Here is a 25,807-nt window from a genome sequence, read left to right on the forward strand (position 1 = left end):
GTAGTAGACCATAAAGTATGGAAATAATGCCCTGTGTAGGGGAATAAATACAGAGTCGTTCAAAAGGAGTAAGTTAGCATATGACTTCAGATTTTGGTAGGGAGTTTAAAAAAGAGCGGAGTTGGAAATACTCGTAAGGTACTGGCCGAGAAATTCCATATTTGTCCCTTAAATTATCTAAAGAACGCCAAAAGGCGCCCTCAATAAAGTCAAAGACCAGTCTGGGTCGTGGGTTCAGATGAAACCACGAGTGTGAGCGCAACGAGGAACCAGGAGGAAAATCTGGGTTATCCCAGATGGAGGTGATGAGAGATGGGAATGTGGAAAGCTTATAGTGCTGAATGCAGAAAAACCACAGGGAACAGGTAAATTTTGTAGTAGGAGCACAGGCCCGTACTTCCTGACTAGGTTTAGGTGGAGTTAAAAAGGATACCAAAGTGGATGTTTTGGGCAATAAAAGTTCAATTTGTATCCAGGGAAGGTGAGGGGGTTGAGAGAACCAAGTGAGTGCCTGGCTTAAGTGGGTGGCATGATAATATTTACGTATATCCAGGAGACCTCTACCCCCATCGACTGGGCTTCTTATTAAAGTTGAAGTCTTAATCCTGGGGGGGTTTATTAGACCATATGAATTTCATTAAAAGTTTCTGCATTCGGCACAAAGCCCCTGCGGGAATGCGAACCAGAATTGTTTAAATAAAATACAAAAGCCTAGGCAGGATGTTCATTTTAACCGAGACTATACATTCAAACCATGTTATTATTAGCTTGTCCCATGCTCGTAGGTCAGCTTCAATACAGTTGAAAAGAGCCGGAAAATTCTCGGAATATAGAGACCCATAAGAGTTCATAATAAAAACGCCCAGGTATTTTATTTTCTTAGAGCGCCAGGAGAACTTAAAATTAGCGGCCAGGAGAGATCTGGTATCCTCACTGAGATGTAGAGGGAGAGCTTCTGATTTAGCGTAGTTAATACGGTAACCCGAATAAAAAGAATATGATGATAGAGTTTAAAACAGGAATAGATGTGTGAAGAGAGGAAAGAGTTAGCAGAACATCATCCGCAAACAATGATAATTTAAACTCCTCATCTCCCACTGCTATACCTCTTATATCTGGTTTAGTCCTTATCAAACACGCCAGAGGCTCGATTGTCATGGCAAATATGAGGGGCGATAGAGGGCACCCCTGACGGGTGCCATTATGAATTTCGAACAGGCGAGAGTCCGCACCATTTATCCGGACTCTAGCGGATGGATTAGAGTAGAGAGCCTGAATGCCCTGAAGTAAGCTTCCGCCCAGGCCGAACCGACGCAGCGTAGCAAACATAAAGGGCCATGAAATTTTATCAAAAGCCTTCTCCGCGTCAAGCGAGAGAAGGATAGAAGGCAATTTAGATTCGTTAATCACGTGGACCAGATCAAAAGTTCTTCGGGTATTGTCTCTAGCTTGTCGGCCTGGGATGAAACCCCCCTGGTCCACATGTATCAACTGTGGGAGAACCGAATTTAACCTTAAAGCTAAAGTTTTGGCGAACAATTTAATATCGTTATTTAATAAGGAAATCGGGCGATAACTGGAACATGAGTTGGGATCTTTCCCAACTTTATGTATCAAGACAATTCGAGCCTCCAGCATGCGAGGAGACAAAGGATCGCCTCTAAGGAATCCGTTAAAGAGTCTACAAAGATGAGGTAACAGGATACCCCTGAATTTTTTAAAATACGTAACGGACATACCGTCTGGTCCTGGGGCCTTGCCCGGCCTCTGAGTCTTTTGGAAATTCTCTAATTCCTTGATAGTTATCTCCGAGCCCAACCGAGATACCACCGACTGACTCAGCTTTGGTAGATTACATTTGTCCAAAAGCGTCTCGAACCCGTCAGAGAATTTCGAGGAGGGGGAGGAAGGAGCATTAGCATTATATAAAGATTCATAATATGCCTCGAATTCTTTGAGAATGTGATCAGGATCATGAGTCAGTACCCCTTGTTTGGTCCGAATCGTTAAAATATTTTTGGAGGAAATCTGAGCTCTCAGTTTCCTTGCGAGGATTTTATCTGCCTTATCCCCTTTTTCATAGTATATTTGATTAAGGCGTCTAAGGCATTGCTCTGTCTTGTGAGATAATAAGAAATTTAGTTCCCCCCTAACTTTCAGCAACTGATGGGCTCAGAGATGACCTATGAGTTTCTTCTAAGCGGTGGAGTTGCTCGGTCAGTTCTAAAATCTTTTGGGTGCGTTGTTTAGCGAGTCTAGCAGCGATCTGAATGAAATGACCCCTAAGGACCGCTTTATGTGCCTCCCACAAAGTAATTTCAGACATACCAGGGGCCTTATTTAGGGTAAAGTAATCTGTTAACACTTTTGTTATTTGAGGCAAGACGTCATCACGCTGGGGAAGAGCATCCTTAAGAGACCAGGATGGAGGGGAAGAAATGCAAGATATGCCGGAAAGAATTAAAGACACAGGAGCATGGTCAGACCATGTTGTAGGTTTTTTTTAAAATCTATTGAATTTTAGAGGACAAATCCCACCCAATAGACTTTCCCATTTTAATATGTAGGATGCAAGTTTGTTTTTAGTCCCGAAATGCATAACCTTGCATTTTTCTATATTGAAAATCATTCTCCGTTTAGACGCCCAGATTTCAAGTTTAGATAAGTCATTCTGCAGAGACTCCACATCTATTTCCGAATTAATTATCCTACACAGTTTAGTATAATCTGCAAAGATTGACACTGTGCTTTCCAGGCCTATTTCTAGGTCACTGATAAATATTTTGAACAGTAGTGGCACGAGTACGGACCCTTGTGGTATTCCGCTGACTACTGGTGTCCAGCTTGAGGACTTCCCGTTGACCACTACTCACTGTACCCTGTTATCCACCCAGTTACTCATCCATGTACAAACAGTTTTTTTTCTAGGCCAAGCTCCTTTAATTTGATGATCAGTCTCCTGTGAGGCACTGTATCGAAGGCTTTTGCAAAATGTAAGTAGACCACATCCACTGCTTTTTCCTGATCAAGATTGTTGCTCACTTCCTCATAGAAGTTAACTAAGTTAGTTTGACATGATCTGACCCTCATAAACCCATGCTGGTTCTTGCTAATAATTTTAGCAGTCTGCAGATACTCCTGTATGCTATCCCTTAGAATTCCTTCCAATATTTTCCCCACTATAGATGTTAAACTAACTGGTCTGTAGTTACCCAGATGATCTTTGGATCCCTTTTTAAATAATGGCACTACCTCCGCTATATGCCAATCCTTCGGTACCATGCCTGATTTAATTGAACTATTGAAAATCAAGTAAAGGGGTCTTGTTAGTTCTGACCTAAGCTCCAGAAGAACCCTCGGGTGAAGTCCATCAGGGCCAGGTGATTTATTAATCTTAATTTTGCTTAGTCTCTCCCGGACTGCTTCTTCACTTAAACAAGTATCTAACCACAAATCATTACTGTCACTATCGTTATGCACTACTCCCACCGTCAGTTCTTCTCTGGTGAACACTGATGAAAAACATTTGTTCAGTATTTCCGCTTTTATTTCATCATCATTTATTAATACTCCAAATTCATGGAACTATGTTCTCCTTTTTTAACCTTTTACTGTTTATGTATTTTGAAAACTTTTTAAGATTGGTTTTACTCTCTATAGCGATTTGCTTTTCGTTTTCATTTTTAGCTGCATATTGCTTTTTTGCGTCTTTTATTGCATTCCTTGTGTCAGGAATCGGCGGTCAGCTGCGTCTCACCTACCAGCGCGCTGGTGTGCAGGCCTCCGGAGGTCATGGCCCCAGTCGCGGCTGCATGGATGCGCTGACCGCGAGCGTCATCTCCCGTGTCGCTGAGTACCCCTGAGTCTGGTCCTGCGTTTGTGTTCCGCTGTGTGCCGGCATCCGGTCTGTATGGATGCTGCTATGACACCTGCACTCAGCTAATCCCGGCATCTAATCCAGCCCTGTGTTTCCAGCTAGAACACTGCGACCAATCACTGCAGAGCAAGGGGTATAAGTTCCTGTCCGGGGCTCACTCTCATCGCCTTGGGCAACGAGTCACATACCCTGTGTCTAGTTCTCCCAGTTCCTACGTTCCTGTTTCCAGCGTTCCCCTGTGGTTACCTTATTTGTTCCAGTTTCCATTTCTACAGCTCTTCTGTTACTCCGGACTTCAGCTACATCCAGCTTCAAACCCATCAGCAGTAAGAGACTCTCCTCAGGTGTTCTTTCTCATTACTTACCTGTGCACTAATTGTCAGCATACCATCTGTGCAACTCAGCAGTATATCATCTACTTGCTTAGAGACTGTCTCCTGCTTTAGCCTAAGTGTGGCTATATGGACTTGTGCTTTACAGAGACTGTGAGTTACTTATATATTCCGGAGTTCTGCTTTCCTAACCATTATCAGTTTGCACTGTGTTATTCAGAGACTGTGTATTTCCAAATACTACTGGAGTTCTGTTATTTCACCTGCATTCATTATCAAGTTATTTTACGTTCTGCTGCAAGAGACTTTTAAGTTGTTTGGATTCAGTTACCTGTCATAGTTTTCTACATTACCGGTTTCCATTGTATTCAGTATTATACCATCTGCTTTGCATTAATAAATATCAGCGCTTATGCGCAGGACTTTCATATTGCCTCCCCGCTTTGTACATCGCACCAACACTGACCCACTAGCGCCCCCGCCGGGGACAGACAAAACCAGAGACCTGACAGTTTGTCCGAGGCCAATGGACCCGGACGGTGGTCAGAGTGTGGGGTCAGGGACACTCCAAGGCTTAGTGTCACGACTAGATGGTCAAGAGGCTGCACAGCAACAGATTATACAATACCTGCAGGAAATGTCTTCTCGCTTAGATACTCTGCAAAGTCATTTCCAACTTCAGCTCCTCCAGTGTCCCCATCAGTTTCTGCTCCTGTTCCTAGTTCCATAGTTTCTAGCTCTCCAGTTGCTTCTATTCCAATGTCTCGCATCCATCTTCCTACACCAAGTGAATTTGATGGTAATCCTAAAATGTGTCGTGGATTTTTGAATCAATGCGAAGTCCACTTTGAATTGCAACCACAGAACTTTACAACACCTAGAGCAAAGGTTGCATATATTGTCTCTCTTTTAGCTGGTTCTGCTCTGAATTGGGTCTCTCCGCTGTGGGAGCGAGCAGATGCATTGCTGAACAATTATACAGAGTTTGTTGCCGCATTCCGACGCATCTTTGACGAGCCTGGGCGTACGACTTCTGCTTCCTCAGACCTCCTTCAGATCCACCAGGGAACACGTACTGTGGGTCAGTACGTCATTCAGTTCCAGACATTGGCATCAGAGGTGAAGTGGAACAACCAGGCATTGGTTGCTGCCTTCTGGCATGGTCTGTCTGACCGCATAAAGGATGAATTGACTACCCGAGATCTACCAGAGCAACTGGAGGCCCTAATCTCTCTATGTGTCAAGTTGGATCTACGTTTACGTGAGAGAGCCTGTGAACGCTCTCGAGGTGATCTTCGCAAGCACCGAGTTATGCCTTCTGTGCAGTCTCCACCTATTACTGCTGACGAACCTATGCAGGTAAACAAATTTCGTTTAACACCTGAGGAGTGGTCCAGAAGATTAAAGGGAAGACTGTGTCTCTTTTGTACTGCTGATGGTCATCTGATTGGTTCCTGCCCTGCTCGGTCGGGAAACGCCAGCTCCTAACTTGCAAAGGAGGAGTCAAGTTAGGGACCTTGAATAAAGCTCCTTCATCTCAAGACCTAATATTGCCTGTCACTTTGGAAATGCCAGATGGACTCCAGTCTTTGTCCGCTTTAGTGGATTGTGGTGCTGCTGGGAATTTTATCACACAAGCTGCAGTGGATAGACTTTCTCTCCCAGTGTCAAAGCTGTCTCATCCGGTTTATCTTACTGCCGTAGACGGAAGCCGTATTGCTGAAGGATCCATCACTCAGCAGACCAAGTCGGTAGTTCTGGGAGTGGGCTTCCTGCATTCTGAGCTCATCAAATTCCTGGTCATACCAAAAGCTACCTATGAGATTGTACTGGGTATGCCTTGGCTTCAATTGCACAATCCACAATTTGACTGGTCTACCTTACAGTTGACAGCGTGGAGTCCCTCCTGTCTCCATTCATGCTTAGCTCAAGTATGTCCAATAAAATCCACAAGTGTAAAACCTCAGTCTGGCCCTCCAGAGGCCTATCAGGAGTTCACTGACGTCTTCAGTGAGAAAGCTGCTGATGTCTTGCCGCCTCATCGAGAATGGGACTGTCCCATCGATTTGGTTCCAGGGAGCAAGCCACCTAGAGGGCGTACATACCCTCTTTCAGTTCCAGAGACTCAAGCAATGAGCGAATATATAAAGGAGAATTTACAGAAAGGTTTTATCCGTCCATCTTCTTCCTCGCCCGGTGCGGGATTCTTCTTCGTTAAGAAGAAGGATGGAGGACTACGCCCCTGTATTGATTATCGGGGTTTAAATGACATCACAATTAAAAACAGCTACCCGTTACCTCTCATCACAGAGCTGTTTGACAGAGTCAGAGGTGCCTCCATCTTCACGAAACTGGATCTTCGCGGGGCTTACAATCTTATCAGGATTCAAAGTGGTGATGAGTGGAAAACTGCCTTCAATACTCGTGATGGCCACTACGAATATCTAGTGATTCCCTTCGGTTTGAGTAAAGCCCCGGTTGTGTTTCAAAACTTTGTCAACTAAGTATTTAGAGATCTCCTGTATAAGTGTGTGGTAGTTTACCTCGATGACATCCTGATATTTTCCCGTGATTTAGTTTCTCATCGCCAACAGGTAAAAGAGGTTCTTTGACAGAATCATCTGTATGGCAAACTATCTAAATGTACGTTTAAAGCTTCTTCAATATCTTTCCTGGTATACATCATTTCCGGAACGGACCTTCAAATGGACCCGGCTAAACTAGAAGCCATAGAGAACTGGTCTCTTCCAACAACACTCAAGTCAGTTCAACGTTTTATTGGCTTCGCTAACTACTACAGGAAGTATATTAAGGGCTTTTCCACATTAATAGCCCCAATTACTTGCCTAACCCGAAAAGGGGGAAATCCTTCCCAATGGTCTGATGAAGCGCTGTCTGCTTTTCATAAAATAAAACAGGCTTTTATTTCAGCTCCCGTGTTACAACAGCCAGATGACAATAAGGCCTTCATCTTGGAAGTTGATGCCTCAACGGTTGGCGTGGGCACATTCCTGTCCCAGGTGGGCGTTGATGGTAAGACTCACCCTTGCGGGTTTTTCTCTCGTAGATTCTTGCCCGCAGAAATGAACTATACCATCGGTGACCAGGAGCTGTTGGCAATCAAATTGGCCCTTGAAGAATGAAGATATCTGCTGGAGGGTGCGAGATTCCCTATTACCATCTACACGGATCACAAGAACCTTCTTTACTTGAAGGCAGCGCAGTGTCTGAATCCCCGACAAGCAAGGTGGGCCCTATTCTTTTCTTGTTTGATTTTAAGTTGATGTTTAGACCTGACTCACAAAATGTTAAGGCAGATGCATTATCTCGCTCTATGAGTTCAACTGAGGAATCATCAGAACAAGCTGCTCGACCCGTATTAAATCCTGTGGTGTTCGCAGCTACAGGGGTATCCCAAGTTCCACCTCCAGGCAAGATGTTTGTCTCTCCTGAGCTTCGTCCAAATCTCCTGTCCTGGGCTCATACGTCTAAATTTACTGGTCACCCTGGAGTCCTAAAAACTTTCAAGTTTCTGTCCCAAACTTATTGGTGGCCTCATATGAAAGTAGATGTTCAAGAATTCATAGCTTCATGTCCCAATGTGCTCAGCACAAAGTTCCTCGTCAGGCTCCTGCAGGACAATTGCTACCAAATTCCAATCCCAAGCGCCCCTGGTCTCATTTATCAATGGACTTTATTTCAGACCTCCCTCTCATGGATATGATACCATCTGGGTAGTGGTTGATAGGTTTTCAAAAATGGCACACTTCATCCCACTCATGGGGTTACCCTCTGCTCCAAAGCTGGCACAGTTATTTCTTCGTGAAATCTTTAGGTTACATGGACTTCCAACAGAAATAATATCTGACCGTGGTGTACAGTTTGTGGCAAAGTTTTGGAGGGCTCTGTGTTCTGCGCTACAAGTCAAACTTTAGTTCTCTACGGCCTATCACCCTCAAACAAATGGGCAGACGGAGAGAGTAAATCAAGAGCTTGAGACCTATCTAAGACTGTATATTTCCTCTTCACAGGATGACTGGGTCGATTTATTGCCTTGGGCGGAGTTTGCTCATAATTTCCGTTATCATACTTCTACAGATACAACTCCTTTTTTCGCAGTTTATGGTCAACATCCTAGAGTACCGGATTTCCAAGATTTACCCGTCATAGACGTGCCTGCAGCTGCTTCTGCTCTTCAGCGGTTCTCTCAAATTTGGAAGAAGATTCATCTATCTCTTAAAAAGGTTTCTCAACGGTATAAAATGTTTGCTGATCGAAAGAGACGAGCAGTTCCTAGTTTAAAGCCAGGCGACAAAGTCTGGTTATCTACTCGGAATCTCCGTCTCAGAGTTCCTTCGATGAAATTTGCTCGACGGTTTATTGGACCATTTCCAGTAGAAAGTGTTATTAATCCGGTGGCTTATAAATTAAAACTGCCTTCCTATTTGAAAGTTCCCAACTCATTCCATATTTCTATCCTCAGACCACTAATTCTCAATCGTTTCCAGAGAGCGCTTCCAGTAGCCCCAAAGGTACAAACTCATCGGGGCGTGGAATACGAGGTGGAAAAGATCTTGGACTCTCGTCATCGCTACGGTCATTTGCAATACCTAATTGACTGGTCTGGATATGGTCCTGAAGAGAGGAGTTGGGTAAACGCTACGGATGTGCACGCTCCACGGTTGGTACAAGCCTGCCACAGACTCTTCCCTGCCAAGCCTCGTGGGTGTTCGGTGCTCACCCATAAAGGAGGGGGTACTGTCAGGAATCGGTGGTCAGCTGCATCTCACCTACCAGCGCGCTGGTGTGCAGGCCTCCGGAGGTCATGGCCCCAGTCGCGGCTGCATGGATGCGCTGACCGCGAGCGTCATCTCCCGTGTCGCTGAGTACCCCTGAGTCTGGTCCTGCGTTTGTGTTCCGCTGTGTGCCGGCATCCGGTCTGTATGGATGCTGCTATGACACCTGCACTCAGCTAATCCCGGCATCTAATCCAGCCCTGTGTTTCCAGCTAGAACACTGCGACCAATCACTGCAGAGAAAGGGGTATAAGTTCCTGTCCGGGGCTCACTCTCATCGCCTTGGACAACGAGTCACATACCCTGTGTCTAGTTCTCCCTGTTCCTGCGTTCCTGTTTCCAGCGTTCCCCTGTGGTTACCTCATTTGTTCCAGTTTCCATTTCTACAGCTCTTCTGTTACTCCGGACTTCAGCTACATCCAGCTTCAAACCCATCAGCAGTAAGAGACTCTCCTCAGGTGTTCTTTCTCATTACTTACCTGTGCACTAATTGTCAGCATACCATCTGTGCAACTCAGCAGTATAACATCTACTTGCTTAGAGACTGTCTCCTGCTTTAGCCTAAGTGTGGCTATATGGACTTGTGCTTTACAGAGACTGTGAGTTACTTATATATTCCGGAGTTCTGATTTCCTAACCATTATCAGTTTGCCCTGTGTTATTCAGAGACTGTGTATTTCCAAATACTACTGGAGTTCTGTTATTTCACCTGCATTTATTATCAAGTTATTTTACGTTCTGCTGCAAGAGACTTTTAAGTTGTTTGGATTCAGTTACCTGTCATAGTTTTCTACATTACCGGTTTCCATTGTATTCAGTATTATACCATCTGCTTTGCATTAATAAATATCAGCGCTTATGCGCAGGACTTTCATATTGCCTCCCCGCTTTGTACATTGCACCAACACTGACCCACTAGCGCCCCCGCCGGAGACAGACAAAACCAGAGACCTGACACCTTGTACTGGAAACTTTCCATTAGATTTAACTGCTTTGAAAGCATGCTTCTTTTTATCCCTTTCTGCCTTGACCTTCTTGCTAAGCCACATTGGTTTGAGTTTGGTACTCCTGCGTTTACTGCCCATGGGAATAAATTAGTGAATATTGATATCTAGCAACCCTTTAAAAGCATCCCACATTTCCGAGGTGTTCTTGTTATGAAACAAAACTGCCCACTGAATGTCGTTTAGTGTACATCTCAGCATACTGAAATTAGCCTTCCTAAAGTTAAATGTTTTGGTTGAACCCTTATAGCTATGTTTCGTGAAACTAATGTCGAATGTGATAATATAGGGATCACTGTTGCCCAAAGTCTCCCCAACTTTAGTGTTTGATATAATGTCCACATTATTAGTAATTACTAGATCCAGAGTAGTTTAACCTCTAGTTGGGTCCTCGACTAATTGAGACAAGTAGTGATCCTTTAATATATTTAAGAACATGTTGCCCCTAGCTTTAACACAAGAATCGTTACTCCAATTTATATCAGGATAATTAAAATCCCCAATCACTAGGATGTCCCCCAATCCCGCAGGCCTTTTGATTTGCTACAAGAGTTGTCCTTCCTCATGTATGCTAATATCTTGCTGTTTATAGCACGTGCCTATGACTAGTGTTTTTGCATCAATACCCCCACTTGAGATTTCAACCTATAGTGACTCCACATTATCGCCAGTCCGCTCATAAATAACCTTCTTTAAGTATGGTTTAAGAGATGGTTTAACATAAAGACATACACCTCCAACTCTTTTGCTTGCCCTGTCCTTCCTGAAAAGAGAATACCCCTTCAAGTTTGCAACCCAGTCGTGAGAGTCATCCTATCATGTTTCTGTAATACCTATATCATACTAGACCTTTGATGCTAACAATTCCAATTCCCCATTTTACCTGCTAGGCTTCTTGTGTTTGCAAGCATACATTTTAGTTTAGTGGTTCCCTTGTCTGTTTTTCTTTTTAAAGGTATTCTATCATGATTTACCAGTGGCTCCCTAGAGTAACTCTTACTGACTGTCCTTCTCACTCCCTCTCTATCCCCACCATACTTAATACTGCTCACTTAACTCTTCTCTTTGATCAACCCAATGTTTTCGTCTAAACTCTCCGCCCTGACAAAAGTATTTTCCCTTATGCTACGTACATCATTTTCTATATGCTGTAATGATGACACCTAATTGTTGTTAGTTAATGTTTTTGCAATACCTTTGTTAATAGTGTTTTTAGAACCCATGCAAATACCCTTGCCCTTGCTGGATGCACTTTCCCTCCCCCCTTCTTCACCCCCATTTAGCTACCTACCACCATCCTTACTATTCTCACTGCATGACCCATAGTTTCTAGCTAAACCCTCCCCAAGCTCCTAGTTTAAAAGCTCCTCCAACCTACTAACCGTCCTTCCCGCCAGCACCGCAGCCCCCTCCTCATTCAGGTGCAATCCATTGCGACAAAAAAGATGGCACCTAACTGAGAAGTCCGCCCAGTGTTCCAGGAATACAAACCCCTCTTTCTTACACCAGACTCTAAGCCACACATTTACCTTCCTGGGCTAGCGCGTGGCACTGGTATTATCTTGGAGAATATTACCTTAGATGTCCTTTCTTTTAGTTTCTGGCATAAGTTCCTATAATCTTTCTTAAGGACATCCCGTCTACCGCTAACTTTGTCGTTTGTGCCAACGTGTACCAAGACCTCCCGGTCATTCCCAGCCCCTCCTAACAATCTATCTACACGGTCCGCGATGTGTCATACCCGAGCACCCAGGAGACAACAGACCATACGGCGATCACGTTCCCGGTAGCAGATTGCCCTATCTGCCTTCCTGATGATAGAGTCCCCTACCACCACCATCTGCCTGGGTGCCTCCATCTGTCTTCTCCATCTGCCACCACCATCTGCCTTCGTCCCATCTGAGCCAGAGGGACCACTCCTCCGGTTGCTAGAGGGAACAGTCTCCTCCGGCTCCATCATTTCCTCGCTATCATCCAATGAATCATCGTCCAATCGGGCAAATTTGTCCAGGTTTGATAGTTCAGAGATGTCGTGCCTCCCCCTTTTTCTTCCTTCTAACAATGACCCAGCTGGCTACCTGTTTATCCTCATCTTCCGGTGTCCCCCCCTGCAACTCCTCCACCATTCTATCTAAACTTTGCTCGAGATTATGAATATCCCTCAGTCGCGTAACGGTCTGCTCTAGATCAGTTACCTGGGCTTCCAGGGCAACCGTTCGCACACATCTTGTGCATATGTATTCGCACTGGGGCGGCTGATCCAGGTGCGTATACATCTTGCACGACACGCACTGAGTGAGATTCTCAATCACAGCCCCTCCCATTTGTTTGAAAACTTTAACTCCCTATTAAGTTGTTAACGGGTACATAATTATAGTATTTTCTCTATATAGTCTTTAATGTAAAGTTTTAATTTCTTTGAGTTGAATAATTTTTTCTATATTTTGGAAACAATTTAGAAAACTTGATTGTAATTTTCTTTCAAGATCAAATCAATATAATTTTGATCTGTTTGGTAATCCAGCACTGCTCCCTCCACCCACATTGTCTCAACTGTGCCTTGCTACGGTGCAGAGTGCAAAGTGCCTTTAACCAATGAAGCCCTAGGGTGCAGGTAACAGTGCCCCAGCCAAAAGAGATTGATGGGCCCCTAGTTATTGTGGGGCCCCGCCCCCTATTCTTCATCCTAGTCAGCCTTATGGATGTACACAATTGTCTGCTTTAGTTTTTCCTCTACTTTATCTTATGTAGTTATTTTTATTATTTAGGGGGCTATTTACTAAGCCTTAGATAGAGGTAAGGTGCATGGAGATAAAGTACCAGCCAACCAGCTCAACTGCCATTTTTCAAACCCAGGCTGTGACATAGTAGTTAGGACCTGATTGGCTGGTACTTTATCTCCGTTCACTTTATCTCTGTTCAAGGTTTAGTAAATAGACCCGTCAGACTAAATTGAATGAGTTTTTACAGCAATTAAATAATTTGTCAATACTTGCTTGCTGCATTTGTGAATTATGAGTCATGTACCTCCAAAAACAAAATTGTCCACCTCAATCTAGCAAAAAGTGTATTGTGTATCAATAGTGTGGATTGTATGAATATATGTTTATCTGAAATGCATTTGTTAAATTCGTAATCCATTCTTTCTGAAGGGGAGATAAAGGTGGCCACTGTGGCACGGCCCCATCATTACATGTCCCACCCATTCTTTTCATTGCCCATTTCACTAAGAAGTGGGTGGGATGTGAGATTGGGACCTGTACTCATGAGAGACTGGGTTGCACTACAAAATTTTTCATGATCCAAGATATCCAGGATTCCAGGAGAGTAGGCAGGTATGGTGTAAAGTGGAAAATATTGTTTGCTGAAATTAGATTGCTACATGCAGTGTCATTATAAAGATGAAACTAGGAAGTAAATGATACATTATTTTAATAAAAGCATTAATTAGGATCAGTATGTAAAACTAGCGGTCGGTATCCCATCCGTCAGTATACCGACAGCGGGATCCTGGCCACCAGTATGCCGGCAGCAGGGCGAGCGCTAGCAAGCCGCTTCCCCATTAATTATAAATATGTTTATTTATAAAGGTTTACTCAATACATATACAATTAAATTTTAAATGAATCCTGTTTACAGAGTTCTTGTAAATATGAATAGCAGTCTGCCCAAGAAGAAACCAAGTGTGCCTGCTACATAGGGAAATTCATTTCTAAATTGTTATTGCTAATTGTTTTGCAAACTTTGTATTTCCTGCTTTTTTATATAATTGTTATTTAAATAAATACATTTTTCAATACATTTTGAAGAATTACATCTTTATTAATAACATCATGAGTATATATTAAAAAGTGAGACCAGTCAAACTAGGCAGCCAGAAGAGACCCATCATCATTATCAAGTTTAGGCTTAAAGGTAAATCAGTGCAACAATGAGCAATGACCACCTCTTCCCTTGAGCTGTGACCCGCTGTAGTCTTTGTATAATGGAAAAGGGAGTGCATGATGTTGGTATGTAGTATTTTTATGCATGTGCCTCTTCTGTAATAGTACTACATCAGCAGCAGGACAAGCAGACTACCATTCAGCAAATATGTTTCCATCACGTCACCAGTATAACACTGGCTGGTCCTGCTCACTAAGTACAAATATGTATTAGAGCACTTAATTCATTATAAAATGAGCACGAATGTGAGAATTATTTTTCTTTGCTGTTGTATTGGATATAAACATATCTTGTTTAAATATATTTTGTATTCTTAACTAGTAAACAACATTTCTACATTTACTTATTGCCCATGTTCTTGATATAGATACATAACTTACTAACTGTATGCAGTATTAATACATTGGTTCTTTAGCCATCATTCTTTTAGATGTTTAGATTATGACATAATCCAGATGCAACTGTTATCTGGTTTTAATGAGTTCACCGGTGTTATCTCTTCAGGACATTTGCATGTCAGGCTCCATAACAATAAATTCCTAAACATTTTTCTTGGTAATATCGCTGTATTATTAACTGAATAACAAACAGCAAAGTTTTCCCCAAAAGATCTGACCTGCGGCCTTCAGTAGATGCCCCCTTTGGTCTATTGAGCCAGCTGAAATAACTTGCCTCGCATTGCATTGTGCTGAATACTTTGTTATGCATCTCTGGATACTCTGAGAATACATGTGTATGTTAATCTTGTCCCTTGATGAATCATGATTTCCTTATACTGTATTTATGTATTTATTTTTTGTTATCAGTTCTCTTTGCTCAGAGTATCCAAAATAAATTAGGTATGTGATGAATAATAATGAATCATTACACTTTTGCTAAGTAAGGAACACACATGTCTTTAGGTTTACTGCTGGGGTAGCAGTGCCATCTTCTGGTGAAGCATAGGGGTAATCAGCCTTTACTATGGTGTTAAACAGGAGCTTATCAAAAATCTAGATTTATGTCCATTTGACTGCTTTGTAATTAGATATGCATCACCTGCAATTCACATGGCTAATCCAAGGGCAACCTTTACATCATTGTGCATGAACGCTGATGTGTTAGTACATGAATTTTCCTCACCTCCATGTATTCTGTAGCATCTGAAATATGTACTGTTCTCTAATGTGCTTATATTGATTCTACAACACTCATCAGTTCTTCTTAGAGCATGATGACTCCTATTGAGGCAATATAATAGTGACAGGCCAACCATGAAATACACCCATTTCCACAATACACTATGTTCCCTCCTCTTCTCCTTTTCTGCATTTCAGTAAATGGTTGCCAGATATTAAACAAAACAATCTGCCGTTATCAAAAAAACACAGTTATATGTGAGAGGGGCGGACACCGCCAATGAAATATTGTTCATCCAGTAATGCACCTAATATAATAAGCATGTATTTATATTTCTAGATGATCAGGCCACCTAGTCGTCTGGAGTTTTTGAGGAGTTTCCTAGGCCATCCTTGGTTCAGGATTTCCCTGAAGATGTTAGTTTAATGAAATATTAAAGAAATGTAAATTTTATAGGTTTATTTGTCCATAGATTAGTATTTAGAGTGTGATTCAGACCTGATCGTAGACCTGACCTGATCAGTTTCTCTGACATGCAGGGGAACGCCCAGCACAGGGCTAGTCTGCCCCACATGTCAGGCCCCCCCCCCTGCACAGGTATGCAAGCATCACACGCTAGAGATGTTTTTGCGCCCGTCAAGTACCTCCTTGCCTTAGCAGCATAGCTGCACTGGTGGGTGGCTGCCTGCTATGTCGTGGGTCGCAGCGGCTGCATGTGATGTCACACAGCCACCGCGGCCCGCCCCATCAACAGTCCGGACACGCCTGCATTGTCTGGACTGCACCCACCCCAAAGGCGTTCGATCGTACCAGTGAGATGCTTTTGCAGTGTGCCTGCGGCGTGTGCACATACTCAAAAGGGCTTCAGGCTGTGATCACTGTTGTAGCAGCGATCGAGTCTGAATTAGAACCTCAGATCACTGTATTCATTTATTCTTAATGAAAATAAATGCACCCCTCTCAACACCTTTCTCAGTCCACCACCCTGTACATTTTCAACAAATGTATTCGGAAACAATAGCAAAAGAAAGCCATGTATAAGACAAACAAATGCAACGAATAGCTAGAGATAGACTGAACAAGATGGCTGCAGTTTTTTGTCCTTGTCCAACTGTAAAGGTTATTATCAAACTTCTACTGCTATAAACATAACTGGTACTGGATTGGGTGAGTATTGCATGTAACCTAATATAATGGGGGAGAATGGTATATAGAGAATATATAGCTTTTATGCAAATAAACTGATGTATACTGTAGTTTTTGTATTATCTCTGTTTGGAGTGATGCTCTTCACCAATTGGATAGAAATTACTGTATAGCTGATATTTTTTTTCTTAAAGCTGTATGTTTGTGAGAAGAAGTAAAATTAAGTAATTGTTATTTATTTAAAATCAACATATAGGAATATCTAGGTTTGCCTACTGTATCTTGTCTGACAAGAAATGACATGCTATGACCAGAGTGCTTCCATTAATTTTAATAGCAGTGTCCGCTGATGACCTATCATTACTGTCAAGAATAGTAGTGCATCATTAAATATATTTTCTTTTGCTTTTTTGCCAAAAAGCTGTGATACCTAATGGACCAAAGAAGCCATTTCCTAAAGGATTTGTAAGTTATACTTTGGTGAATAAAGGGTCTCAGCGGTTTTTATTTATTAAATAATTTTTACATGCAGTGTCTGTACCCCGTATTTATACTGTAGCAATATTTTCTTGCAGGTGCAATACAAGCCAGCAGGCTTTGTCTGCCATGACAAGCTGGCGCTTGTGGTTCTCCAAGTCTCAATGAGTCCTGCCAGCCCTTAAAAATTGTCATTAAGGCTAGTTGCGATCTACAGTATGCTGCACCACTAAAGAAAAATGTTAATTCTGTTTTTACAAACACACAAACACCGCCTCCTTATTGCCTAGAGCCCAATTCACTAGGGATTTCAGCGCTGTAATGACTGGCCACGGGCTGGTTGGGTGTGTATCGGGTTACCGGCATCCAGGATCCTGGCAGTGAGCATCCCGATGCAGGGATCCCGGCTGCAGAATGCTGGCGGGGGGAGGCGAGCGAAACAAGCCCCTTGCGGGCCCGGTATTTTACTGACACTATTTTTAAATACATCTTTTTGAACATTATATATTGAACTTGGTGTAAAAATTCCATTTGTTCAAATGTATGCTATTAAAATAATTTTTTACTAATTGGCCTTGGGCCTCTTGTTTGGGTGACTATTTGGTGAGGGGTGTCTGTTACAGGTCCCCAGATACAAACTTTCTCCAGTATACAATTCATACCTACGGAAATAACACTGGAAGAACCATTGTAAATACGTTTTTATTTTAGCACACCTAAGAAATTGTTTTTTATCTTGTATGCTATTGAGGTCTTTCAACAGGGATCTCTCCCATTGTGCTGCTCCCCATGATAAGGATACTGTTGTGTTTTATTTATTTATATATATATATATATATTTGTAAACACTCCCTCCCCCACCTCCCCTAAAAATCCTGTGTTTGCCCTGCAGGGCACAGTGTTTCAAACATTATCATTTGTTGCATAGTTTTGTTTTATTTTCATATGATGCATAAATTCCTAAATTGAAATTTGTAAAACCTATGAAATTCTAAAACATGGATTTAAAAAACCTAACTTTTGTTTTTTAGATCCTAAAAATCTGGTGCCTAATTATTCATTTATGTATAAATTACATCTTTTAAAGGTGACTTTTTGGCTGAAACAGGATAAGAATTTATGCTTAAGGCATTTTTGCTAAAGAAGCATATTTCATAATAAATGCATTGAATATCTTCTCAGGTCTGTGAAGTAAGAGAATGCAAACACTTAATTTCTCTGACAATTTGAGCAATTGGACTAGTAACCGAAAACATACAGTATGAGGGGTATTCAAATGTTATCACCCCCGATCTCCTGTCATACTGTATAATTGATGTCCCCTATCGCGCCCATTAGTGTTGGGATTAGCAGCGGGAGCCATCTGGAAAAGTGCCGTTTGGGTGCTTCTCACACCCCCCCGGTGCAAGCTACAATGTAGACACTGGCAGCCAGTCGTGGCCGAACGGAGCTACATTTGAATAGCTCTGTTTGACGCCATCTAGAGGCTGCTGGTGGTTATTACATTTGAATTCCGCCCTATGTGTTCTGTTCACTTTTATTTTAGACCTGATCGCTGGGCTGCTAATTTTGCTCTCCTGCGTTCAGGAGTGTAAATTCGCCCGTGCAAGTTTGTGATTGCATGCTCGCACGCCATGCTAAAAATGTGTGGACAGCTGCAAATCCGTTCGCACCTCACTCACCATCGACTGTTTTTAGCACTGTGTGCAGTTTGCGCACAGCCCAGGAGTTACTCCTACAGTGCAATGACAAAATGCTGATCGGGGCCGGAGCTGATGTCACACTCCCTCCCTGAAAATGCTTGGGAACGCCTGAAAACGGTCAGTAAGCACGCAGAAATGGCCTCTTCATGTCAGAATCAGAATGATTTAAATTTTTGCACCAGCTTGTTGCTGTTCGGCGATGCCTGTTGTATAGCGATTAGGTCTGAATTGGGCCCTTAAGCCCCTTTCAGACATATTGAGAATACTGGGTTTGCCAGGGCTTGGCCAACATACATGAGAATTGCTTATGGGTGGGATGCAGCAAAGTTAAATCTGGGCAAACCTCAGAAAATTCAGTTTTTGGAGGTTTGGCCGCTTACCTCATATCCGCCAAGCCCCGGAATGTGATAGATTCCAGAGCTGGTGGGCAATGTCATGTTCAGATGGAGTTGCCTAATAGAAGCTTATGGGCTTCTATCACATTACCCCTCTGAGAGAGATCCAACCGGATTCCTCCCATCACCCCCTTGTGGCGCGCGTCATTTGACACATGCACAGATAGGACGTCGGGTCTTAAATAAAGTCTTATCATTGCAAAGGACAGCTCTTACCGCAAGAGCCGTCTTTTGTGATTTTATTCATGCATACAGCATTAGTAAACACTGATATGCATGTGGTGAGTGGTGGGATACATTGAATTGAAAATGCAATCATTGATGCATCCTGCCCTGTGTCTGAAAGGCATCAACCTGGGATCACAGTCCCGAGTCGGCGCCCATGCTGTTGACCAGGGTTTTTTGGGGTAGACAACCTGGCTTAAGTCTGAATGGTGCGACCAAGGATTTCACTCCCGGGTCGCAAATAGAATCCTGCAAATATGCCAGTCCTGCACAGAGGAGGCAGGGCTGCATGGAGGAGGCAGGGCATTCTGCTGAGGTCCCTGCTGCAGTGTGTAGACACAGCAGGTGCAGCTTGCTACAGAGCTGTTGTCCATTGTTTTGAGGTATGGTGGCCGGAGAAGGGTTGTGTGATTGCTTGAGTGTATAGAAGTGCAACGTGTGTGTGTGTATGACATATATGAATGTATATGAGTGGTACATGTGTGTATGGAATGTATATGTGTGTATGAGTGTGACGTGTGTGTGCATGGCTGTGACATGTCTGTATGTGTGTATGACGTGTGTGTGTGTGTGTGTGTGTGTGTGTGTGTGTGTGTGTGTGTGTGACATATATGAGTGTATATGAGTGGTACATGTGTGTATGGAATATATGTGTGTGTGTGTGTGTGTGTGTGTGTGTGTGTGTGTGTGTGTGTGTGTGTGTGTGTGTGTGTGACTTGTCTGTATGTGTGTGTGTGTATGTGTATGACATTTATGTGTGTGTGTGTGTGTGTGTGTGTGTGTGTGTGTGTGTGTGTGTGTGTGTGTGTGTGTGTGTGTGTGTGTATGCTTTTAGAATCCCATCTTATGTCTTTAAGGGAATTACACAGGAATTTCCCTGGTCTCAGGTGTAGTGTAAAAGAGGGACAGACATCAAAAACTACAAAAACTAGGGTCTGAGCAGGGAAATTCCCAGGTTGTATGTCTGAAAGGGGTATAATATACTGTATATGCGGGGATGGAACTAAAACCAGAATAACATAGGGAAAAACTGTACACATATTGTCAAAGTAAATTTGTCAGATTGGTCATAATGCAATCAGTGCATTGTTGTTTTGTATTTAGAATTGAGCAGAGTTCACATGATGAGCAATACTTTTGCAATGAAATAGATCAGGGCAATAATTTGCACATACATTGTTAGTATCATTAATCTTCCCTGCATCCATGCATCATTAATTACATACTAATCTATTATAATTCCATTCTTATGCAGTATCCAATATTTTTCTATTAGTATTGGCTAACTCTGTCACAGAAACATAACATAAAGTGCACATACAGGTAACAAGAATTGACTCCATTATATGCACATAAACATATATTTTCTAGGGCAAAAAGACCTTCTGTTATATACCATTAGAAACTGTTGTCTATGCAGTCTCAACAATCCATCATGATCCTGAACATTAGTATTCACATAATAGCCCTGCAGAATTATTGCAGCATGTGGGATTTGTCCAACCTGTTCCATAACACTGAGGGGGAGATTTATCATAGTTTGGAGAGGTATACAGTGAAACAAGATAAAGTACCAACCAGTCAGCTCCTAATTGTCATTTTAAAGGCTGTGCAGGAGCTGTTTGGTTGGAACTTTGGGCGAGATGCATTATCGCTTGGAGAGTGATAAAATGGAGAGTGATAAAGTGCCAGCCAATCAGGTCATAACTGCCATGTCACAGGCTGTGTTTGAAAAATGTCAGGAGCTGATTGGCTGATACTTTATCACTCTCCATTTTATCACTCTCCAAGCGATGATGCATCTAGTACTTTATCTCTCTCCACTGTATCTCTCTCCAAGCTTTGATAAATCTCCTGTATAATACGTTATAATGTGGTGCTGGGCTAAAAAAAAAAAAAAAAAAATTCAGATTTAGGCTAGCATTTATAAAAATTCAGTGTTACATACAAGTTTGCTCTGCAAATGGATCTTGTGATTTTTTAGCAATTGCATGTGTCAGAACTTGCATAAGCAACTTTGAGCAACTATGGGCAATTCAGAATCATCTGTATCGCAGTTGCTTCTCCATTTACGTTTAGTATGTGTAACGTGATTGAAATTAAGGAATTAGTGTGTGCAGACATCCATCTGAATTCAGATGGAGCTCTTGCATTCAGGATAGGTCTGTTGCAAATACATGCTAATTATAGAAAGCGGCTAGTACAGGCGTGCACCTAGGGGAAGTTTCCAGTTATCCATAAATCCCTCCCCAGGTCCCCCAAACTCCCAATGCCTAATGTCAGGAGGATATCTTGTTATCATTTGAAAATAAATTGGGCAGCTATACCTGAATACTCCCCATTCTGCTATCACTTTGAAGGGAGGGGTTGTGCAACCTATTACTGCAGTGCAAAGCTCCACCACATTACATGATGAGTGAGGATGCAGAGCAATTACCATGGACTGGAGCTACCCGTGAGCAGCAATCATTGCAGAATGCGGTGCCAGTGACTTGAGAATATGATACATCAAAACAGGGGAGTGTTGCTGGCATTAGACTAGCTTGGGTAAAAAAGGAATTTGAATGATCATGTAGAGCTATAAATAGTAATTATGCATTTTATTTTATTTTCTTTAGAATTGCTATTTCCTAAATGTATTACTTTTACAGGAATATTAATAAAACTGCATCCATTTGGAACATTAGTCCTTGAAGTGTTTTAGTTATTACAAATATTTTTAATGCTTTGCTAAATTAAGTAAATACAAATACTGTATGAAGTGAAAAAGAAAAAAGAGGATGTTTAAAACAAATGATTCACAGGAGTGTACACAAATAATGTCAGCTTTTGCTCTCACACCCCCATCTGTACACCGGATGCACAATTTGGTGGATTCCAGAATACCCACCTGAACACAAATTACCCCCTCCTGATTATCAGCAAAAAGTGGATAATATTTCTACAAACTTCAACTTAAACTTGAATTTACATTTTAAATAATTGCTTTCTCCAGAGCATCATTTTAATGATGCTAACATATTTCCACCATACTAAATTGTGGATACCTGACCAGGTATTGTGGAGGCACAATTAGACTTCAACATGCAAACACATGGACACCTCTACAAATCCTGATTTTGCTTCTGACTTTCACCACTTGATGGATAGGAGCAGAACAGTTGCATTGTATGCAGAATAATGCAGCCCACTCTGAACATAATAGATGGAAAGCAGCTGCTTGGTGAGCAATTCTAAATCAGGCCCATAATCTCAAATAATCAATTAAAAATAACAAAATGCAAAAATTATTTACAGCCCAATGATTTTTTTCCCTCATTGAGGATACAATGTCTCACACCTCCATTTAAGATAAAGTGGTGCTAGTTCCTTAAATGTGTGACTAGGAATTCCATCCTTCCATTCATCTTTTGCACCTATTTTGTACTAGTAGACATTTTATATGGACAGATAATACTTGGATGCTGATACGCAGTATTCAGATATAAACAACTTGATCATTTTCTCATATATCCAGAGGTAGAATTTCCATGGTAGTCATTCCTTGCACCTCTAATGAAAGTGAAAGATAAGATTCCACTATCTCTTGAATGGATATGTTCTTACAAGTGGCAGAACTCACGGAGGCAATGGAGGCATTGGACTCTGGGCACTAGTTGTCAGGGGGGCACCGATGAGCACATCTAGTGACAGGGAGGCACAGTTGTACCTGGTCTCTTGATCTTCTGGCCCCAGTGGAAGTTAGTGTAATTAAGTTTTTTTGTTTATAAGCGACACTCAAGCCGCAATGCTGAAAGAGAAAGTAGCTGCAATCTGAGGAGGGACGGTCAGAAGACACAGGAGAAAGTAAGTGTCTGTGGGCTGGAGTCAGTGGGATGTGAGGGCTGGAGCTGGAGAGACAATGTGGGGCCTGCTGGAGCTGGAGAGACTCTGGGGGGGGGGGCAGGAGAGACTGTTAGCTGGAGCTGGAGAGACTCTGGGGGGCTGGAGAGACAGAGGTGAGCTGGCTGTAGCTGGAGAGACAGTGGGAGAGGGGTGGTTTGGAGAGACACCACAGGGCTGGAGATGCAATAACACGCAAGGATGAGGCTAGTGAGACACAAAGGTAGATGAGGCTGAAGAGAACAGGGGGGAAGTGACTGGAGATTATCTGCAATGGCAGGATTACTGTCACATTATTTCCTCCTTTGCTCCCTCAGCTGTTCTGCTGAGCATACACCAACAGGAAGCAGCCCATGTGCAAGGTGCAAGCCAGAGCAAACTGGGGCGGGATGGAGAATCACTGTCTATTTCACTTCTGGGCACCTGGTAGTTAGTTCCTGTTAAATGACACCAATCACAATTCTCTTTTTGTATCCCAAACAAGACATTCTTGTTTTATGAAGTAAGGCTTTGTGAATGTAGGAAACAACAAACGTAACGTCACTGTATATATTATTCAGAGAGAACATTGTTCAGCTTCTTCCTATCTGTAAAACAGTTCAGAAACTCATTTTTAAAATACAAAATCTACAGTAGTAGCACCTCAGACCCTTCAACAGTAAATATTACATTTGTGGAGAAAAATGCTTAGAAAAGGCTGAAACGGTATTGGTCATGAGGCTGACACTTAAGCTACAGTATGTGTTACTAGCATTGAGACATTCATTATGTTAACACAGGGAATGACAAAGACCTTTACCATAACTTTATCTTGAATATTTTGTCAGGACAGCATTCCATTGACATAAATCATTCCTAGCTGTTAAGGGGAAATGTCATGGATTTAAGATAAAATAGTTCATAAGACCACTTCAGCATTAGGCAAATTAATTGAAGACTTTAGAGCAACTGGCTTTAGATTTACTGTGAGCCAGCAAGGGGTTGTATCTACTGTAAATATACAGGAATTATTTTTTTTTATTATGTATGTGATTATACTATATACCCCTTAATGTATGTGCTTACAGTATGTAGCTGTGCATAGAGAAAGAGAAAACCTAGTACAAATTCCAGAGGGAACATAAAGAATGAGATCTTGTATATCAGATAATAAATATAGTGAATAATTGATAATTGTTCAACTGGTATTCTACAAGTTTGAAGGCTTGGGATTTAACTATTATTTGTAAGACTTGAAGATGCTGATTAACAAACATATGATTTATAGACATAGCCTATTATTTATTGTATAAAATATGTTAAAATATTGCTTATCTTTTAGTTTATAAATTTCAAGAGGTTGTATTATTTTTGCTCAGTAATGCCTAGCTATAAATCTTATGGCGTCCCTTACATACGTGTATTATCTACATGGATTTGTTACTTCTACAGTTCTGTCTTATTACTAGAGATGTGCACCGGACATTTTTCGGGTTTTGTGTTTTGGTTTTGGATTCGGTTCCGCGGCCGTGTTTTGGATTCGGACGCATTTTGTCAAAACCTCCCTGAAATTTTTTTGTCGGATTCGGGTGTGTTTTGGATTCAGGTGTTCTTTTTCAAAAACCCCTCAAAAACAGCTTAAATCATAGAATTTGGGGGTCATTTTGATCCCATAGTATTATTAACCTCAATAACCATCATTTCCACTCATTTCCAGTCTATTCTGAACACCTCACAATATTATTTTTAGTCCTAAAATTTGCACCGAGGTTGCTGGATGAATAAGCTAAGCGACCCAAGAGGGCGGCACAAACACCTGGCCCATCTACGAGTGGCACTGCAGTGTCAGACAGGATGGCACTTAAAAAAATGGGCCCCAAACATCACATGATGCAAAGATAAATTAAAGAAAAAAGAGGTGCAAGATGGAATTGTCCTTGGGCCCACCCACCCACCCTTATGTTGTATAAACAGGACATGCACACTTTAACAAACCCATCATTTCAGCAACAGGGTCTGCCACACGACTGTGACTGAAATGACTGGTTGGTTTGGGCCCCCACCAAAAAAGAAGCAATCAATCTCTCCTTGCACAAACTGGCTCTACAGAGGCAAGATGTCCACCTCCTCCTCATCGTCCGATTCCTCGCCCCTTTCACTGTGTACATCCCCCTCCTCACAGATTATTAATTCGTCCCCACTGGAATCCACCATCTCAGGTCCCTGTGTACTTTCTGGAGGCAATTGCTGGTGAATGCCTCCACGGAGAAATTGATTATAATTCATTTTGATGAACATCATCTTCTCCACATTTTCTGGAAGTAACCTCGTACGCCGATTGCTGACAAGGTGACCGGCTGCACTAAACACTCTTTCGGAGTACACACTGGAGGGGGGGCAAATTAGGTAAAATAAAGCCAGTTTGTGCAAGGGCCTCCAAATTGCCTCTTTTTCCTGCCAGTATACGTACGGACTGTCTGACGTGCCTACTTGGATGCAGTCACTCATATAATCCTCCACCATTCGTTCAATGGTGACAGAATCATATGCAGTGACAGTAGACGACATGTCAGTAATCGTTGTCAGGTCCTTCAGTCCGGACCAGATGTCAGCACTCACTCCAGACTGCCCTGCATCACCGCCAGCGGGAGGGCTTGGAATTCTTAGCCTTTTCCTCGCAGCCCCAGTTGTGGGAGAATGTGAAGGAGGAGCTGTTGAAGGGTCACGTTCCGCTTGACTTGACAAGTGTCTCACCAGCAGGTCTTTGCACCTATGCAGACTTGTGTCTGCCGGAAAGAGAGATACAACGTAGGTTTTAAATCTAGGCTCGAGCACGGTGGCCAAAATGTAGTGCTCTGATTTCAACAGATTGACCACCCGTGAATCCTGGTTAAGCAAATTAAGGGCTCCATCCACAAGTCCCACAT

Source organism: Pseudophryne corroboree, chromosome 3, assembly GCF_028390025.1.
Source record: "Pseudophryne corroboree isolate aPseCor3 chromosome 3, aPseCor3.hap2, whole genome shotgun sequence".
Lineage (NCBI taxonomy): Eukaryota > Metazoa > Chordata > Amphibia > Anura > Myobatrachidae > Pseudophryne > Pseudophryne corroboree.